At 42.4% G+C, this 19,409-nt stretch overlaps 1 protein-coding gene across 1 annotated transcript in view; it reads left to right on the forward strand.

Moving 5' to 3' along the window:
• Positions 1–19,409, forward strand: part of SPSB4 (splA/ryanodine receptor domain and SOCS box containing 4) — a 209,577-nt gene that overhangs the window by 1,210 nt on the left and 188,958 nt on the right. The gene's annotated exons all lie outside the window — the stretch shown is intronic.

Below are 19,409 nucleotides of genomic sequence, written 5' to 3' on the forward strand. Positions count from 1 at the left end.
CTCAGCAATGACCAGTGTACATCTCACTAGTGTCTATAGGCTGAATTGTATAGTAGTACTCAGCAATGACCAGTGTACATCTCACTAGTGTCTATAGGCTGAATTGTATAGTAGTACTCAGCAATGACCAGTGTACATCTCACTAGTGTCTATAGGCTGAATTGTATAGTAGTACTCAGCAATGACCAGTGTACATCTCACTAGTGTCTATAGGCTGAATTGTATAGTAGTACTCAGCAATGAACTGTGTACATTAGTGTTCATAGACTGAATTGTATGCTGGTACTCCTCAATGAACAGTGTACACCTACATTAGTGTCTATAGGTTCATTTATATAGTAATACTCAACAATGGACTGTATACATCCCACTAGTGCCCATGGGCTGAATTGTATAGTGGTACTCATCAATGGACTGTATAAATCCCACTAGTGTCCATAAGCTGAACTCTGTGGAGATACTCATTAATGAACTGTGTACACCAACATTAGTGTTCATACACTGAATTTTATGGTGGTACTCCTCAATGAACAGTGTACACCTACATCAGTGTCTATAGGTTAATATATATAGTGATATTCAACAATGAACTATGTACATCCATAGGCAGTACTCACCATGACCTGTGTAAATCCCACTAGTGTCCATGGACTGAATTGTATAGTGGTACTCAACAATGATCTATATGTACACCCCACTAGTGTCCATAGATTGAGTTATATAGCTAAACAATGACCTGTGTACTGTACATCTATAGGCTGAATTCTATACCGTTTCTCAGTAATGATCTGAATACACCTACATCAGTGTTTGTAGGGTGAATTATCTAGTAGTGGTACTCAATAATGATCTGTGTACATCACACTAGTTCCATAGGCTGAATTGTATACTGGTACTGAACAATGAATTGGGTACATCACACTAGTTCCATAGGCTGAATCCTATAGTAGCACTCAACAATGAACTGTGTACATCCCAAGGGTGGCATAGACTGAATCCTCATTGAATACTCTGGGCACACGTCATTTGTTTCCATGCATCATGAAATAAGCCTTTGTGTTTATGTTTACCATCTCTTGTTGTGAGTTAGTATAGTGCTGATGTTTCCTTTGTTTGTTCTTTATTGCAGCATTGGCTTGCTCTGGCCACCCTTCTCACTTGATATTCTTGACATCCTTTTGTGCAAAGCCAAATGTCTATTGATTGTGTCCCAGGACAGCTAAATGCACTTTGTGCTGAGAAGCTGAATAGTCCCAGCAAGTTTCTGATGTTTTATCTGATCTTGCCCAGGACAAATGCTGACTTCTTCAAGTTTATGCTCCCTGCATGTAGAAATGTCTTAGCTATGGTAAATGACATGTAAGGCGAGGGCACACAGTAGGTGGCATATTACCAGACCTTTCAGGCAATAATGACAATTGTGTGCTGGCCATTGAATTGGGATCTGCAATTATCCCTTATTACCAGCACTTGTCTTGCAGCAATGTGGACATTTGTGAGTGGATGGAGTGTCTTATGAATGGCAGCTTTGGAAATAAGGTTGGTGGTGTCTGGTTTATATAATCATTTGTGTGGAATACACTGACAGTTTTGCTTCACAAGAATACAGCAGCAACTTAGGTCAGCCAGACAAAGTGTTCTTGTGGTTCCTCCTTAGGAGGTTGTAAGAAGCAGTTATATATATATATATATATATATATATATATATATATATATATATATATATATATATGTATGTATAAGTGGACATTTGTGCTGCCCCTGTGATGTGGGGTTCAGGGGAATAATTGGAATCACCATGCCTCCCCTACTATCCCATTTCTGAAAAAGCTGATAACCATAATTTGGTAACTTCTCAGGCATTATACTGCTCTAGGGATGCAGTCTATTCCTATAGAATGAATGTATTTGTTTTATCCTGTCTTAATATAGTCCTGGTATGTTATATGGTAATGTTAATTTATTCACTCTTCAACGCTATTTCTAATCTAATTGTGTAAACACAAGCACTAGCGTGACAAGCAGATAGGAATAATTGTTCTCCCAAAGATCCCTAATCCCGAAACCAATTGTAATGCACCAAATGCAAATGACCTGTTTATTGCACAGCGATTACCTAGATGGTAGCAGTGGGCTTTATCTGCTCTCCGGCATCAGATACAATTTACAGCTTGACTAATCAACTTTTTCAGAATTTAGTTCTGCAGAGTTATCTGTTGGGATTATTTATACCATACAAACTTTCAGTTTCTGGCCAAACATTATTATTATACAGGATTTATATAGCGCCAACAGTTTGCACAGCACTTTACAAAATAAAGGGGGGTGATACAGACACAATACACTTCAGGACAAGAGGGTTAGGAGGGTCCCATTCTGGATAGCTTACAGACTACAATGGGACAGGCAGTTGTTACAATAGATAATAGCTGTGAAGGGATGAGTTGATGGACAAAGTAAAAGTTCAGTTTCTAGGTAGAAGAAGGATAAAGCCGGCCATTGACAGATTGAGCGGACGAATTTCAATGGCTGGTTGTATTGAAGTCAATCTATCGATCTATTTCAGTACATCCACCCTGACGGGTATTTTTCGCGCACTATAATCAGCACATCACCCACAGTTATTACCTCTTGTATCTCTTGACCTCCCCTCTTAGATTGTAAGCTCTAAGGAGCAGGGCCCTCTGATTCCTACTGTATCAAATTGTATTGTACTTGTACTGTCTACCCTCAAGTTGTAAAGCGCTACGTAAACTGTTGGCGCTATATAAATACTGTATAATAATAATAATAATAACTATAGCCACCAGCAGTGATCGTTGTATTCCGACGGTGGGGAAACCTCCCGCTGTCAGAATACTTTAGCACAGCGGGAGGGATTCCTCCATCAACACTGAGAGTGTTGATGGGGGAATCAAGCAATTTTCAAGCTTAAATTGGTCAAACATGGATTGAACTTCAGACAGTTCAGCAGAGACTGGCTGAATTTTGCTCCCTGTATGGGCAGCCTGGTTGTACTGAGTCAATCTACTGATCAACTTTTGTACAACCAGCCTGTTGGAAAACTTCCACATGATCGGCGTCAACCGCTATAGCTGATCAGTCTATTCTGATGGCGTAGAAGTCTTTTCACTGTCAGAATATAAAGGCACAGCGGGACTGATTCTCCTATCCACCTCGAATGTGTGGATGGGGGAATCAGGTCATTTTCTTTGTTCAACCGCCTGGTTGTATGAGCTGCCATAGGTTTCCTGAACGTTGAGTAAAGGGCAAACATGCCTAATATCTAATATTTAAGTCAGAAACTATTTACTATATAGCAGTATAGTAAAAATTCCAGTATGTTCCCCCACCAGGGAAGCCACACAAGCTGCATACAGCTACCTAGAGAAGTCAATGGCTGTACACGGCTATAAATAGGCATATGTATGCTGGGTACAAATCTAAAGGCAGGAGTTTGCACCCATGCCAGAACATAAAGTTGTTCAGGTGTGGATAGAGCCTTGTACCGCCTCTAATGTCTTTTAGCCAGTGCCCAGAAACAAACCTACAGATCAAGAGTTATGATTGCACTCTGGTTGTTCCAGGTCAGTGGCTCAGAATGTTTTTTAAATCACAGGATCAATATTAGCGTCAGGCAAATAGCATTTCAACCACTTCAATACAGGGCACTACCACCCCTTCCTGCTCAGGCCAATTTTCAGCATTCAGCGCTGTCGCTGTTTAAATGACAATTGCGTGGTCATGCTACACTGTACCCAAACAAAATTGTTATCATTTTGTTCCTACAAATAGAGCTTTCTTTTGGTGGTATTAGATCACCTCTGCATTTTTTTTTTTTTTTTGGCTAAACAAATAAAAAAAAGACCGAAAAATTTGGGAAAAAAAAGACGCTTTTCTTTGTTTCTGTTCTAAAATGTTGTAAATAAGTATGTTTTCTCCTTCACTGACGGGCGCTGATGAGCCGGCACTGACAGGCACTGATAAGCTGGCATCAATGAGGTGGCACTGATGAGGTGCACTGATAGGCGGCACTGAGAGGCGGCACTGATGGGCACTTATGGGTGGCACTGATGGGCGGCACTGATGGGTGGCACTGGTGGACACTGATGGGTGGTACTGTTAGGCATTGCTGATGTGCACTGATTGGAATCTGGGCACTGAATGGCATCTGTTTAGGCACTGACCGTCATCCCTGGTGGTCCAGGGTGGCATACCTGGGGGCCATCGATTGTGGGCATCCGCAGTGTCAGGAGAGCCTCTGATCAGCTCTCCTCTACTCGCGTCTGTCAGAGACTCTTAACCGAGATTGGTGTTGTGGTGTGTCAGACTGACACGCCGCACTACTGATCGCCGCACTGGGCGCCCCCACGGGGGCGCGCCGGCTGTTATCCTGAAAGATGCCATATGACGTCCAGTCAGGATAACGGAACCACCGACGGCCGTCATTCTGCTATAGGTCAGGCAGGAAGTGGTTAAGGTGGGAAGCAATGTAGGCCTCTGTGGTTTTCTCAGCACGGGTTTCTTTGAGCCTGACTTCACACTAGTGCGAATTGGATGTGAGTTTCCCAGCATCCAATTCGCATGACAGGAGAGTGTTCCCGGCTCTCTATGGAGCCGGTTCACACATCTCTGTGAGGGCCACGGAGCAGATTGCACAGAGTCCTGTGCGTCTTTGGCTCTGTTTCATGTCTGAATTCAGGCAAAAATTCAGGCCTGATACATCCCTGAAATGGAGAACAGGGACGCACCAGACCCCTGCTGTGAGCTGCATCTGCAAGTGTGAACCCAGCCTTAAAGTGGATGTAAACCCATTTTTTTTTTTAATCATACTGTAGAGTATAAGATTTGCTATCATTTGAGCCCAGTCTTGCCACACAGAGTTAATCCATCTCTGAGCAATCCTCTTTTATTGTTCAGTGAGAAAAACTTCAACTTCAAATACTCCCCCTTGCTGTGAGTGACAGCCTAAGACATATGCATGATTTTTTAATTCCCTCCCCCACTCCTTTCTTCAGCAGCTCTGCAAGGATTGGCTGTTCCACACCTCAGCATGATTTGGCATGCTGAAGTCATGTGGTTATTTTCCTGTCTTTTCACTGGATGTTAGAGATCATAGCAGAAGTTCAGTGTTAGAAATACACAGGAGAAAATGCATATTGACAAGGGGAGTGTAGAGGTGGGCGGGGATTCTACTGACATCACGACTCCACCCACCGAGCTCCAGACAACAGACCCACCCACAGAATATGCAGTTTTTCGGGTCTCATAACAGACAGAGGGGAGACATTTGACAGGTAAAGATACATGCAGGAGTCATGTATATCCTTATAGATAACCCCTATGGCAGTAGTTTAGAAAGGATGACATTGGGTTTACATCCACTTTAAGCTATCTACGCGTTCTTGTACACCAAGAAGAAACTCTGATGAAACTCATGTATAAAAAGATTACAGTTGCCAACTGTCAGTAAATTCATGGACAGTTTGTGAAATCTGTTATTTGTACATCTGTCCATGAATGTTCATAGACAGATGTAAACATCATGTATTTTATAAACTGTCCATGAATTTACTGACAGTTGGCAACCCTGAAAGAGATTATTGAAACTACCACGCATGAAAAACTTTATTTACTATAAAATTGAAGGACCCAGATCTGGAAAGAACAGTTTACAACAATGCAGTGAGGATCAGTTGTAGAAATTGACCTGCAATGTAAAGTATGCTTTGAAGCCCTTAAATCATTTTCTTTACACGGATAAGCATGCACTCTGCGTTTTTTCCTTTTTTTTTTTTTTTTGATCAAACAAGGTTGCACAGCACTGGTGTAAACTGGGTCATAGGAAAGAATGAGCAGAAACTTTCATTGCATTACTCCTACAACTTAAATGTGATCAAAACTGCTGTGTATAGATGGTCCCTATGGAAAAGCTATCATTTGGCATATATTTTGTATATTTTGCCCTATAGAGGGAATTTGTGATTTGCATGCAAAAACATTACTTCCAGTGCATTGCATCAATATAAATTAGGACTTATGAACAGACATTGGATGTATCATTGGAAATACCACTTGACACTGTGCATCATGTAAGCTGTGATGTGTATTGATGGTTTCAGGGCAATCACTCTTCCGGTCTATAGTGAAAGGAGGTTGGCATGGATGTGTAATGCTGCTGCATACATTGACAGACTGCGAGTGTACAGTGGTATATGTTGGCATCTGCCAAAGTGCGCTGAAGCATTGTGCTTAACAAGCTCTATTCATCTGTAAGTGGAGCAACAATAAGGATGCCAGGTGCAGCTTGGGACATGTGTTCTCAGTAGTGAGACTCGTCATGATTACGATAAACCTGTGGTATGCAATATATTGCTTTTACCTTTTATTTAGAAAATGTTTAACTGGAAGGAAATGCATTGTGACTTCTCTTATTGGGGAATCCCTATTAACTGATATGGCTAAATGTACACCATAGCTCTCCCTGAACCCAATTATGACTGCCTTCCCTCCTCAGTGTTTGTACTGCACATTATTGTAATGAAGAAGAGTAAATCTGAAGGGTTAGTCAGCAGAACTAATTGGATAGAGTGCATTCTATACAGTAAGATCAAGTCTGCAATTGCATCCAAAATACTCATTTCATGGTGCTTGTGGAGCACATGTAGCACACGCTCTCCCTTGCAGTATAATGCAGTACTATGCTCCTGACAAAGCAAAGGCTCTTCTAAATTGTCAATTCACTTTAATTTGGCAGCATTGTTAATACGTCTGCAGCTTGCCAACATGGTTAGAATATATTTCAGTGTTTTACATAGTAGAAAATACTACAGGAATGTACAATATATCTGTTACCGCAGATGACCCCATTGAGGTTGCAGTTAGGTGTGTGTGAATTTTCCCATTGCATGGCTCTATGTGTCCATATTTACCATTGTGCAGATGGACCATTTTAGAAAGTGTTAAGTTCACCTGGAAAACCACAGTGCTGCCAATACAAAAACAATATTCTATTCTAGTATGTAGATATAGACTTGTAAAACCCAGATGCCTGTGGATGACCATTTATACTAAAGCAATGTACAGAAAGAATACAACAACCAATCAGAACTGACCGTTCATTGTTCTGAGTATTGTAAATGTAGCACCCCCTGGTACCCTAGAGGCACAGTGACACCTGACAGAGAGTGTGCCAGTTCTTACCTCAGGGCTGAATCCATGGCTATAATGGGGAATCTTGAACAAAAGTCAGGCGCCAGTCACGTTTTGTCTTTTCAAAGTTTTTAATGTCAAACCTGGAAATGAGTTGGAAGAAGTGAGTGGTCGGGAGTCCAGAGACCACAGCAGGTCTCTTAACCTCTTGGAGCCAGCGCCTCCAGGCCCTTTAAGGGGTTTAGGATGCCAGAAGGCGTGTTTATGATCATGTGACTTCCGTGATTGGCTGTCACAGTGGTCACATGCAAGTAGCGATTGGAGCTTTCCGTTAGTCGCCAAGGACTGTTCCTGCATCGTGTGCCCTGGGCACAGCTGTATTTACACTAATGAATACAAATATGCAACCGCTCGGCGCCAAGGCCCACTCGCTGAGAGGCCGCCAAGGAGTTAAAGACTCTTCAGATCCATAATAAAATCCAGCTTCACAGTGCCAAGATTTTTAAGCCGACCTGGCAACACTGAAAGCCTGTACGTTCTCAAAGCAGGTCACCAGGCCCTTCTGAGAGACCAGTCTTCATTCTGGCTCTTTCTAGCAAGGGACCTCCCCTGGACCTTCTCACCTTGGTACTGCTTCCTGCACCCCAGGCAGGACAGCCTCAGAACCACCTCAGCATACATAGCCTCCAAATAGGCCTTTGGGCCTGGTCACAAAGCTCCCTCCAATAGCATCTCCAGAGGCAAAAAGACCCCACCCATCAACTGTGACAGAAATAAATATCTTTCCCCGGTATGTATCAGTGGTAGAGAACCTGCAGTAACAGTGCCACCTACAGGCGACAGTGGAAAAATCACACCCCGACTAAGCTTGGAGAAAAACAATTTGAGAACTATACACTCAGTCTGAGCTGCCTACAGTGGAGCTAGACTAAATTTACATAGTAGCCCCAGTTTAGGACCAGGGGGCTACATCAAGTTGGCCATACACAGAACGGCAAGACCACCTTTTCTGTAGGGCAGACGGCCTGATCCTCATGAGATTTGGCCATACATTATGACATTGAGATTTCAGAAGTCTGGCAGTGTCATTCACTGCTAGTGATCAATGATAGCAATGTTCAAGGTGCAAAAGTTCTTCATGGGATACTCCTTTAAGCCTCAAAGAATAGTCACACGTGTATGAATGAGATAACAATCTCTTGGTCTGCACACTCTGGACACATACAACTGTTTTAGGCACTGAAGCAAGAAGGGGTGGCACAGCTTTACAAGAAGTAGATACCGATACTGGCTTATTATGAGGTAAATAAACTTACTCCTCAACATGACTGTCTGAAGGTTAACCAAAGACATTAGATGTTTGCCCAGTCTGTAAATCAAATGATGTGTGACCTTTTCATACTCTGGGAGAACTGATGAGAAGATAGGCTCTTTATCTAGAAAGTTTCCAGGGTGTACATCTAGGCAGAATATCAGAAAGGAAGGCCTCTACTGATTATCTGTTTGTACATGGACATCTTAAACATATCTAAACCATAAAATAAGTATATATTAAAGCTTACCAGTCTATAGATGAGCTGCTTGTATCAGTTTTCTTTTTCAGGACGTTATTCCTTTATTTTCACCTTGTAATCCTTGAATAATGCACTTCCTGCCTCTGGCTATCTATGCTCACTCCTCTACTGTATCTATCGAGGGAGCCCTGGTTGTCACACGAGCTGAACGTTGTATATATAGGCCTCGGTTCACCTCCATTCCATGGGGAATGTGGAGATTAGTAGCATACAGAAGAACTATAATATTGTTTTATGCTTCCAGTTCAGCTCACAGGAAGTGACAAGGATACTTGTACTTGTTGTACTTGTTGGAAATGGTCTTCATCTAAGAGAAAAAAAAAGGAAAACTAAAGCAGACACTACATCTAAGGACTGGTAAGCTGCAACATATTACACTTTTGTTTCTGGAGTTAGTTATCCCATTCACAGCTGAAATTTTTTCAGGTTGAAGCTCTGGAAACGGGTGTAGTGCTACCCCTATAGAAGTCGCTGGATAGGGTGGGTCCTCTGTTCTTTGCCTCGACCTTCTCAAGAGCCTCAGCCCCTCTGACACGCCAGTTTGAGTGTATAAATATACAATGTCACAGGAATTCACTGAAAGTAATACTTTGTACCCAGTAGTAGTGCTTTAGCAAAGAAAACCAGCACCAAACCAGGTAGTAAAGGCAAACTTAATATGTTGTCTCCCAATGTGGTTGGTAACTAGGCAAGCATAAAATGGAATGACCATAGTAATAACACAGTTTAGATCAGCATAAACAGTAGAAAGGCTACCTCAAAGGCAAGAGTGAGTAGTAGTAAAGTTTAATCTACTGAATGTTGGAACTATACTGCCAAACTGCCAAAGCACATTTATGGTGGCAATGCTAGTCCTAGACTGACTCGGTATGCAATGTCCAAACGAAAAGGAGTATGGTAGCAAACTGGGCTTGTTGGGGCCCTTTAAAAGCGTCAGTGCATTTAACGACAGCCCCAGTTAACCTGCATTCAGTATAGGTACGGTATAGTCTCTGCACAGGTGCAGGGTAGATGTGGTTCAGATGTGGTAAAGGTTTGGTATAATGCGGCATAGAGTTGGTATAGGTACAATCGAGATCTGGAATTAGTGCGATACGGAGTGCAGTATGGATTGGGTACACTTGGTGTCCAGCTCTCAGTGGCTCAGTCCTTGCTAGCAGTATCGGCAATGGGAGAATAGCCCTCTCACCCGTCCCCAGGATGCTGTGGTGACCTCTCGCTGTAGAAAATGGGCCCCCTAGGTCTCTCCCTGAAAGCCTCCAGTCTGGCGATCAGCGGTGGGAAGCAGAGGGTGAGTGGACACTCCAGTCTCCCTGCTGCAGCAGTGAAGGAGCTATGATGTGGGTGGTGCTGTACCCCAGGTGCCCTCAGTCCTAGCCTCAGGCTTGGATCTCCGCTGGTATGGTCTCCCGCTGGCAGGTGAATATTCAGACAGAGGTTTTCTCTCTCACTCCCTTGGTTTCAAGAGGAAGAACTTTCCCGGGCAGTTTAATAAAAATCACTTCTCCACTCCTCCTATGGCACGGTTCCTATTGGGAGCTGTAGGAATGAAATGAATAGACTCCTCACAATATACTGTATGTCTGCTGTCTCAAACTACAACTTCCAGGATTCGTAGTGCTCTGCATAGAAGTCTATGGGCTAGCTTGGCTTTAGCTTTCCCCTTGCTATCCGGAGAAGAATGGTACAGCATTCCATCAGTATCTTAGTAGAGGGAGAGAAGAATACAAGGCAATGTCTCCTTCTCCATATTGCTGTAGCCCAGAACCTGGCAACACACACAATGTCCAAACTTCCAAGGTTTTCAGCTGTGTCTGTTCACACCAGAACTTCAAGCTTGAAGCTCCAAAAAGCTTTTTTTTAGCTACATGCTATAAGGGTTTTTGGCCCCAACAGACTTCAATGGGGGTGCCTGAAAAATGAACATGTCCTACATTTTTTTTTCTCTAGTAAATAGCTTTCTATTGGCTGACAGTAATAAAAAAAATGCTCAAGTCTCAGATGCCCACAAGAACACTTGTAAAATGCTGAACAAAAAGCCTGCAAAACGGCAAGAGATGCACAGATAAAATGTGCATGCCTCATTTAGAAAGTGGTTAAAAGCCTGGATGTTTTTTGTGTTACAAATCATCCACCCCCTTCTTAAATCTTCCTATTGCAAGAAGGATTTAGGAAGTGCCTTTGTGTTCGCAAACCTAGGTGAATCATTAACATGTGAATAGCAAACTAATTCTCTTGTCTAAGGATTTGGCCAGTGCTTTGAAGATTGCAGGTCAGAGTTCTGCCCAAGATAAAAACTCCAAATAGAGCTTGTGATGTCACAAAGACCTTAGCAGACAATCTAACATGACCACTATTATCTGGATGAACATATGCCCTGTTCTGTAGTCTCCAGTTCAAGCTGATCAAACGTGCTTCCCATTAAATAACTTTGTATGACATTTATGTAGGGTATGTGCCTAGAAATACTGTCACTGTTCAGTTCCGGAAAAAAAAAAACAGAGAACTAAATCACTCTGAATTTGTGTTGGATTCTTCTGGTAGAATATAGTTTGATATTCATCAAACTAGGTCAGTGTTTAGCATACTCTGCATTAAGGTAAAAAAAAAAAAACACCCTGATACCTTACTGTGGCCCCCTGTCCCCAAACACCTGCAGTCCTGTGTCACTGTTGGTGGCTCCCAGGACGATCTGCGTCACTCCCTGGATCTCCCATGCTGTAGAGGAGGGAGGGTGCTGAAGTGAAGTGATAGGCCCCTGCTGCTGTAAGTCAAATTGATGGATGCAGGAGGGAGCAGTCGTGTGGCTTTGCTGGGTGCTATGTGTGTCTATGGATGCACACAGCACTGGCTGCTAGCGTGCATGCACAGGTGTCTCCTTAGCAGCCGGCTAGCTAGGGAGAAGCCAGCAAACAGGCAGAAGGAGCCAGTGGCTTGAGGACTGGCCACATGAGCCCGCACAGGGCTGACTCCAACAGGAGATACAGTTTCCTCTATGGATGGTCAGGTGTAAGTGGACTGGCTGTCCGTTTACACACAACTGACATCCGTTCCACTAGACAGAAAGGGAACAGATCCCCATCCGTTTGTTTTTTTTGGATTGGATGTCGGCAGATGTAAGTGGACACATTTTCATTTACACCCATAGAGGAGAATGGAAGATCTGATTGGGTCTGCCTGAAAAACTGACAGACAAACCTGATCGGCCAGCTTGTGTGAAAGGGGCTTTAAACAGGTAATTTTCATAAAAAGATTCATCATATCATGCAAGTGTACGTCTTTAAAACATAAAGTAAAAATACATTTAATATCACTTTAACCACCTCGCGCCTGCGCTATAGACAAAAGACATCTACAGCGCTCAATTGCCGGGAGGGTGTCCCTGGACATCCTCCTGTTTACATCCTCCCTGCGCGTCTCCGCGGGTGTGTATCAGGAGAAATCTGTGTTGACCGTGTCCCTTGGACACAGCCAATCACAGATCGTGCTAAATGGCCAATCACAGCGGCCATTTAGCACTCGATTTGAGTGTCCAATGAAAGATGATCTCATATTAGATCATCTCTCATCACCGGCTCTCCCTCCTCACACAGAGACCGCGTGTGAGGAGGGAGAGCGACCTCCGGCTGCAGTGTGAGTGTGTGAACACAAACACAGTGCCCACACACACAAACACACATGCCCACAGTACCTTACCGTGCCATCTGTCCCCAGTGCCACCTGTCAGTGCCATCTGTCCCCAGTGCCACCTATCAGTGCCAACTGTCCCCAGTGCCACCTATCGGTGCCATCTGTCCCCAGTGCCATCTGTCCCCAGTGCCACCTGTCAGTGCCATCTGTCCCCAGTGCCATCTGTCCCCAGTGCCACCTATCAGTGCCACCTGTCCCCAGTGCCACCTGTCAGTGTCACGTGCCATCTGTTATCAGTGTTACGTGTCATCGGTGCCACGTATCAGTGCCACGTATCAGTGCCATCTGTCATCAGTGCCATCTGTTATCAGTGTCATCAGTGCCACACATCAGTGCCATCTGTCATCAGTGCCATGTGTCATCAGTGCCACGTATCTGTCATCAGTGCCACATCAGTGTCACGTGTCATCAGTGCTACGTATGAGTGCCATCTGTCATCAGTGCCATATCAGTGTCACGTGCCATCAGTACCACGTATCAGTGCCATCTGTCATCAGTGCCACATCAGTGTCACGTGTCATTGTCCTGGTGCTCCAGGGCCTTAAAGTGTAATAGGTAGTCAACAAGTTAGATGTGTGATTTATGCTCCTAGAACACCTGATGGTGCTCCCTGAATTTTGGTCCTCTCTATGTGGCTAGGCTGTGAAAAAGTCCCATACATGTGGTATCGTAATACTCAGGAGGAGTAGCATAATGTATTTTGGGGCGTTATTTGTGGTATACACATGCCATGTGAGAGAAATACCACACTTACAATGACAATTTTGCGGGGGAAAAAAATCTTAATTTTGCAAAGAATTGTGGGAAAAAATGACAACATGAAAAACCTCACCATGCATCTTACTAAATACCTTGAAATGTCTACTTTCAAAAAAGTGGTCATTTGGGGGGTATTTGTACTTTCCTGGCTTGTTAGGGTCGCAAGAAATGAGATGGGCCGTCAGAACATCAGGTGTGATCAATTTTTTATGATTTGCACCACAGCTTGTAGACTCTCTAACTTTCACAAAGACCAAATAATATCCACTAATTTGGGTTATTTTTACCAAAGATATGTAGCAGTATAAATTGTGGCCAAAATTTATGAAGAAAAAATAATAATTTGCAAAATTTTATCACAGAAATTAGGAATAATTATTTTTTTTTCAAAATTTTGGGTCTTTTTTTATTTATAGAGCAAAAAAATAAAAAAACCCAGAGGTGATCAAATACCACCAAAAGAAAGCTCTATTTGTATGAAAAAAGGACAAAAAATTCATTTGGGTACAGTATTGCATGACTGAGTAATTGTCATTCAAAGTGTGAGAGCGCTGGAAGCTGAAAAATGGTCTGGTCAGGAGGGGGGTTTAAGTGTCTAGTAGGCAAGTGCTTAAGGATATTGTGATAGTTGAATTGTTGATAACAACCACAAGCACCAACATAATTGTTGGCCCTTGGGGTATCACACACATTCTCACAGAGAGAATAGAATCAATGAATATGGCAAGATCAAGCAATTATTGGGGTTGATTTAATAAAGGCAAATAGACTGTGCACTTTGCAGTTGCTCCAGAGCTTAGTAAATGAGCAGAAGCTCTGCTGACTTCCAACAACCAATCATATGCAAGCAAAAATGCTGTTTTTTAAATTTTCCTTGCACGTGATTGGGTATTTTTTGCAAAGTGAAACTTTACCTCATTTACTAATCTCTGGAGCAACTGCACTTGCAGAGTGCAACTGCACTTTGCAAAGTGCAGAGCCTATTTGCCTTTAGTAAATCAACCCCATTGTCTTATAATATCTATGTTGACCTCCTTTTGAAAATTCCAGCTGACTGGCTGCCTTCCATAGTTCTTTAGAGTCTTAGACCTGAACAGACACGCAGACAGAAGTCAGAGAAGTCAGGATACTTGAAAGTATTAATGCCAAATCATACGTATGATAGCCAGAGAACTAGCATTTTCAAAAGGAGCTGTAAGGCTTAATGTACACAGGATGTTTTTACAACCTCTCCTGAACGATTTAACTTGACAGATAGTAACCCACGTTTAAAACATCCGCTTTGCCGCGTTTACATGCCGTGTTTAGCCACGTTTAGCCGCATTTGCGTTTAGAAGCATTTGAAAAAAAAATGTATTCATTTTTATTTTTTTTTTTTCAAAATAGCCAAAAATTAAAAACTCCTGTAAATGAAACGCGGCTAAATGCGAGTTACCGTGTGTAGCCGCGTTTAGCCGTGTTTGGTGTCTGAGGCCTCATGCACACGAGACGCTGTTAAACTCGCGTTCAGAGGCAGTTGGACACTTTTTTCAACTGCCCCTGAACTCATTCAGTGTTATCCTATGTGTCCATTTACACAGTCTCATTTTTTTGCGTTTTTAGGCAGTTGTGTTTAACCACTTCAGCCCCGGAAGATTTTACCCCCTTCCTGACCAGAGCGCTTTTTGCGATTCGGCACTGCGTCGCTTTAACTGACAATTGCGCGATCGTGCGATGTGGCTCCCAAACAAAATTGACATCCTTTTTTTCCCACAAATAGAGCTTTCTTTTGGTGATATTTGATCGCCTCTGTGATTTTTATTTTTTGCGCTATAAACAAAATAAGAGCGACAATTTTGAAAAAAACGCATTATTTTTTACATTTTGCTGTAATAAATATCCCCCAAAAGTATATAAAAAAAACATTTTTTTTCCTCAGTTTAGGCCGATCGTATTCTTCTACATATTTTTGGTGAAAAAAAATCGCAATAAGCGTTTATTGATTGGTTTGCGCAAAAGTTATAGCGTTTACTAAATAGGGGATAGTTTTATGGCATTTTTATTAATAATTTTTTTTTACTAGTAATGGCGGTGATCATCGATTTTTATTGTGACTGCGACGGTATGGCGGACATGTCGGACATTTTTTACACATTTTTGGGACCATTGTCATTTATACAGCGATCAGTGCAAATAAAAATGCACTGATTACTGTGTAAATGACACTGGCAGTGAAAGGGTTAACTACTAGGGGGCGGGGAGGGGTTAAGTGTGTCCTAGTGGAGTGATTACTAACTGTAGGGGGGATGGGCTAGCAGTGTCATTACTCTGATCACTGCTCCCGATGACAGGGAGCTGTGATCAGTGACACTGTCACTAGGCAGAACGGGGAGATGCTGTTTACATCAGCATCTCCCTGTTCGTCCTCTCCGTGAGGCGATCGCGGGTATCCCCGTGGCGATCGAGTCCGCGGGACCCGCGACCCAACTCACGGAGCTCCCGGCCGGCGCGGGCGCAATGGCATGGCGGGGAATTCAAAGGGACGTACAGGTACGCCCTTTTGCCCAGCTGTGCCATTCTGCCGACGTACATCGGCATGCGCCGGTCGGGAATCGGTTAACCTAGTTTTTCCAGAAGCAAAAAAATGGGTTCAGACGCAAAAGTTTTCCATGTTTCAGATGCCAAACGCGGCTAAACGTGGCTAAGCGCTGGTACCGCGTTTAGTTGCTTTTGTGTTTATAAGTGTTTTTAAAGGATCCCTATTTTTTGGACCAGAAAACACAGAAATATGATGGTAAACTGCAGCAGAGAATGACATTTTGCGACCCAAATTTGGGGCCCCATATCTCAGGGCCACTTGGTGCTAGGAACCCACAATTTGGTGTGCAAACAAAGTGGCATTACCACATATCCAAATTTGGGGTTCCTAGCACCAAGTGGCCCTGAGATACGGGGGCCCCAAATTTGGGTCGCAAAATGTCATTCTCTGCTCTGCAGACGCTTCTAGACGCAAACGCGGTAAAACGCCGCTAATTGCGGCATGCAAATGCGGCAAAATGGGCGTTTCTAAATGCCGGTTTCAGCTTTTAAAAACATGTGTTCAGCAGAGTTTGCACCGTCAATTTACGCAGCACTTTACACACATATACATTGTACATTCACATCAGTCCCTACCCTCAAGGAGCTTACAATCTAAGGTCCTTAACTCACATTCATATACTAGGGCCAATTTAGACAGAAGCCAATTAACCTACCAACCGGCGTCTCGTGTGCATGAAGCCTGAAACGTCGGCGTGTGATTTTTTTTGCCTTCAAAGAAAAGCCTATAAACACAACTGCCTAAAAATATCATTAAACGAACCTGTGTACATGTACACAAGGTCGTGTCTAGTCATTTCTAGGCAGTTGAGTTTAGAAGCTTTTTTTAGAACGCACAAAAAATGGGTTCAGACGGATGTTCAGAGGCATTTGAAATGCCAAATGCCTGTAACAGCTTGTAAACACTGCTAAACGCGGTAACTCGAGTTTAGAAGCGTTTCATTTACAGACGTTTTTCATTTTAACAAAAAAGGAAAAAGAAAAAATGTTTATTTATTTTTTTTTCAAATGCAAAAAAAAAAAAAATGGGTTCATGTAAACGCGGTTAAACGGCTTTTTTTAGACACCGGTTTCTAGCTGTCAACTTAAATAGTTTAGGAGAGGTTGAACAACGTCCCGTGTACATGAAACCTATAGACTCCTTGTATTCCTTCAATAACAGGTGTACTTCAGTTCACAAGTAGTTAGCAAAAACACAAAAGCACACAAACATCTCCTTAATGAAATGGGTCGTGATGGCATGTCTGCAGTGGAGACAAGTCAGATTTTACAAGACAGAGACGATGGTATAAGCAGTCATGCTGAATGGGGTCACAGCTATAAACAAGGAGTTTAGTCTCATCATCGAGCTGGAGCCAGTTTGTCAGTACTGTCACTGGGCCAACATTCGCTGAATTGCACTTTATGTGTTAATTGCTATACTGGCAGAGATGCAGTGTTATGATGGGAGGTAAAATAGAAGTGGGCGTCCCTCAGCCATAATTAACTGGTCATGTGAATCATGTTTCAGACCTTTTTGGTTTCCTGTAATAATTGATGAGATCATGGAAATGAATCGGGCTTGTGCTTGTGGTACGATCATAAAGCAGTGTGCTGTCAGCTGCTCATCTCTGAGTGGAAGCCTAATCATTGCGTCATGGCGTCCTGCATAGGGTGCCAGCTGTGGACTCTCACATTGCTTTCAATATATATAGTGCAAAGTATATCTCCAGCCACCACAGTGGATTCAGTTACACAGAATTAATATTATTATTATTATTATTATTTAAGGTACTTCTATAGCGCCGTCAATTTACGCAGCACTTTACATACATATACATTGTACATTCACATCAGTCCCTACCCTCAAGGAGCTTACAATCTAAGGTCCTTAACTCACATTCATATACTAAGGCCAATTTAGACAGAAGCCAATTAACCTACCAACATGTCTTTGGAGTGTGGGAGGAAACCAGAATACCCGGAGGAAACCCACACAGGCACAGGGAGAACATGCAAACTCCAGGCAGGTAGTGTCATGGTTGGGATTCGAACCAGCGACCCTTTTTTCTGCTAGGCAATATAAGTAGTAACTGTAATATTTATAATATATAAATATGTGTGTGTGTATATATATATATATATATATATATATATATATATATATATATATATATATAGATAGATATCTATATATATATATAAAATTAATATGTCAAACTCAGAAATTTTTACATTCCTGATATGCGCCTGTTGTACCATGTACATGTATGAAAAAGTATCCTGTTCTCTTTGTATTGTTTACTTTGTGTGAAATCCCTTGTTTTCCTGCCAGTCCTTTTGCGTTCCTATTAAAAATTGACCACACTAAGCAGGAGAACACATTGTGGTCAGTTTTCTGGCTATGCTGGGAACTCAGTCTGCTTTCCTCCAGTGATCAGACTTGTCCTGACATTCTCCCCACCCCTGCACAGACTTTTACTGGGAAGCTCAGCATACTGCTCTTTTTTCTCCTCCCCTAGCTCTTATTCAGCTGAGAACACAGGGAATGTGATCACTTTAAAAAAAGGGAAACAAGTGTTTATAATGTTTTTTTTTTATATATCTAAACACAAATGTTTTGCCTTTCATTTCTATTTTAAATTAAATGGGTTGTTTTACAAGGTGATTGTATACAAACACTTTGGAGTTTATTTACTAAAGCCGGAGAGTGCAAAATCAGGCTCACTTCTGCATAGAAACCAATCAGCTTCTAACCTCAATCTATAATCTGGAAGCTGATTGGTTGCTATGCAGAAATTAGCCTGATTTTGCACTCTCCAGCTCTAGTAAATAAACCCCTTTAAAAAGGAACTGCAGTCTGCTGACATAATTTGTAATAAAATTATATTTGCCATTCTGAAGCTTCCCTCCAACCACTTTGCATATTATTTTATATATTCTGCGATTCTCTACTTGCCAAATATGCTGCAGAGATCTCCCTCCATTGAGTCATTTTAACTGTGGGCAGCTGAAGCTGCTGCCTGTTCACTTCCTGGATTTACACAAACACACATCTTTAGCGCTGCAGCTCTCATTGGCCCTCTTATGACTCATCCCCCCTCCCTTCCTGGCAGACTCTCACAAGAGTGCGAGAGAGAGCTGTGCATGATGTCATAAGCCTAGATTAATGACCAGACAAGAAACAGGAAGTGGGCTGTATAAGGTATTTACTGGCAGAAAAAAAAAAGTTTTACTATCCAAAGTTAAAACAACAAGGGCAGACGATTTAATAGATGGAAAGTTGAAAAAGTGAATGAAGGTCCGCTTTAAGTCTAGGGTCACACTATTGAGGTTTCCCTTCAGCTGCATTTGCGCAAGAACAGAAGCCCATTCATTTAAATAGGCTGCTGTACCTATGGGAAATGTAGAGAAAAGGTCCCTGCACCTTTTCCAAAATCACAGCTGCAGGGAAACAGCATAGTGCCATAAATTTTCCAGTACATGGGGGTGCCATTAGGAATTAATAGCACCCCTGCACCTTTGCTAACAGTAGCGAATTTTGCTGCAGGTGTGGAAAAGCGTGTGATTTACATGCAATCCCGCACCCGCAGAAGTGTGAGCGTAGCCTATAGTTCTAACTCAAAATGTTGATACTTATCCTAATCCACACGCCTCTCCTTGTCTGAAACATTAGAA

This window comes from Aquarana catesbeiana, linkage group LG04 (genome assembly GCF_042186555.1).
Source record: "Aquarana catesbeiana isolate 2022-GZ linkage group LG04, ASM4218655v1, whole genome shotgun sequence".
Taxonomy (NCBI): domain Eukaryota; kingdom Metazoa; phylum Chordata; class Amphibia; order Anura; family Ranidae; genus Aquarana; species Aquarana catesbeiana.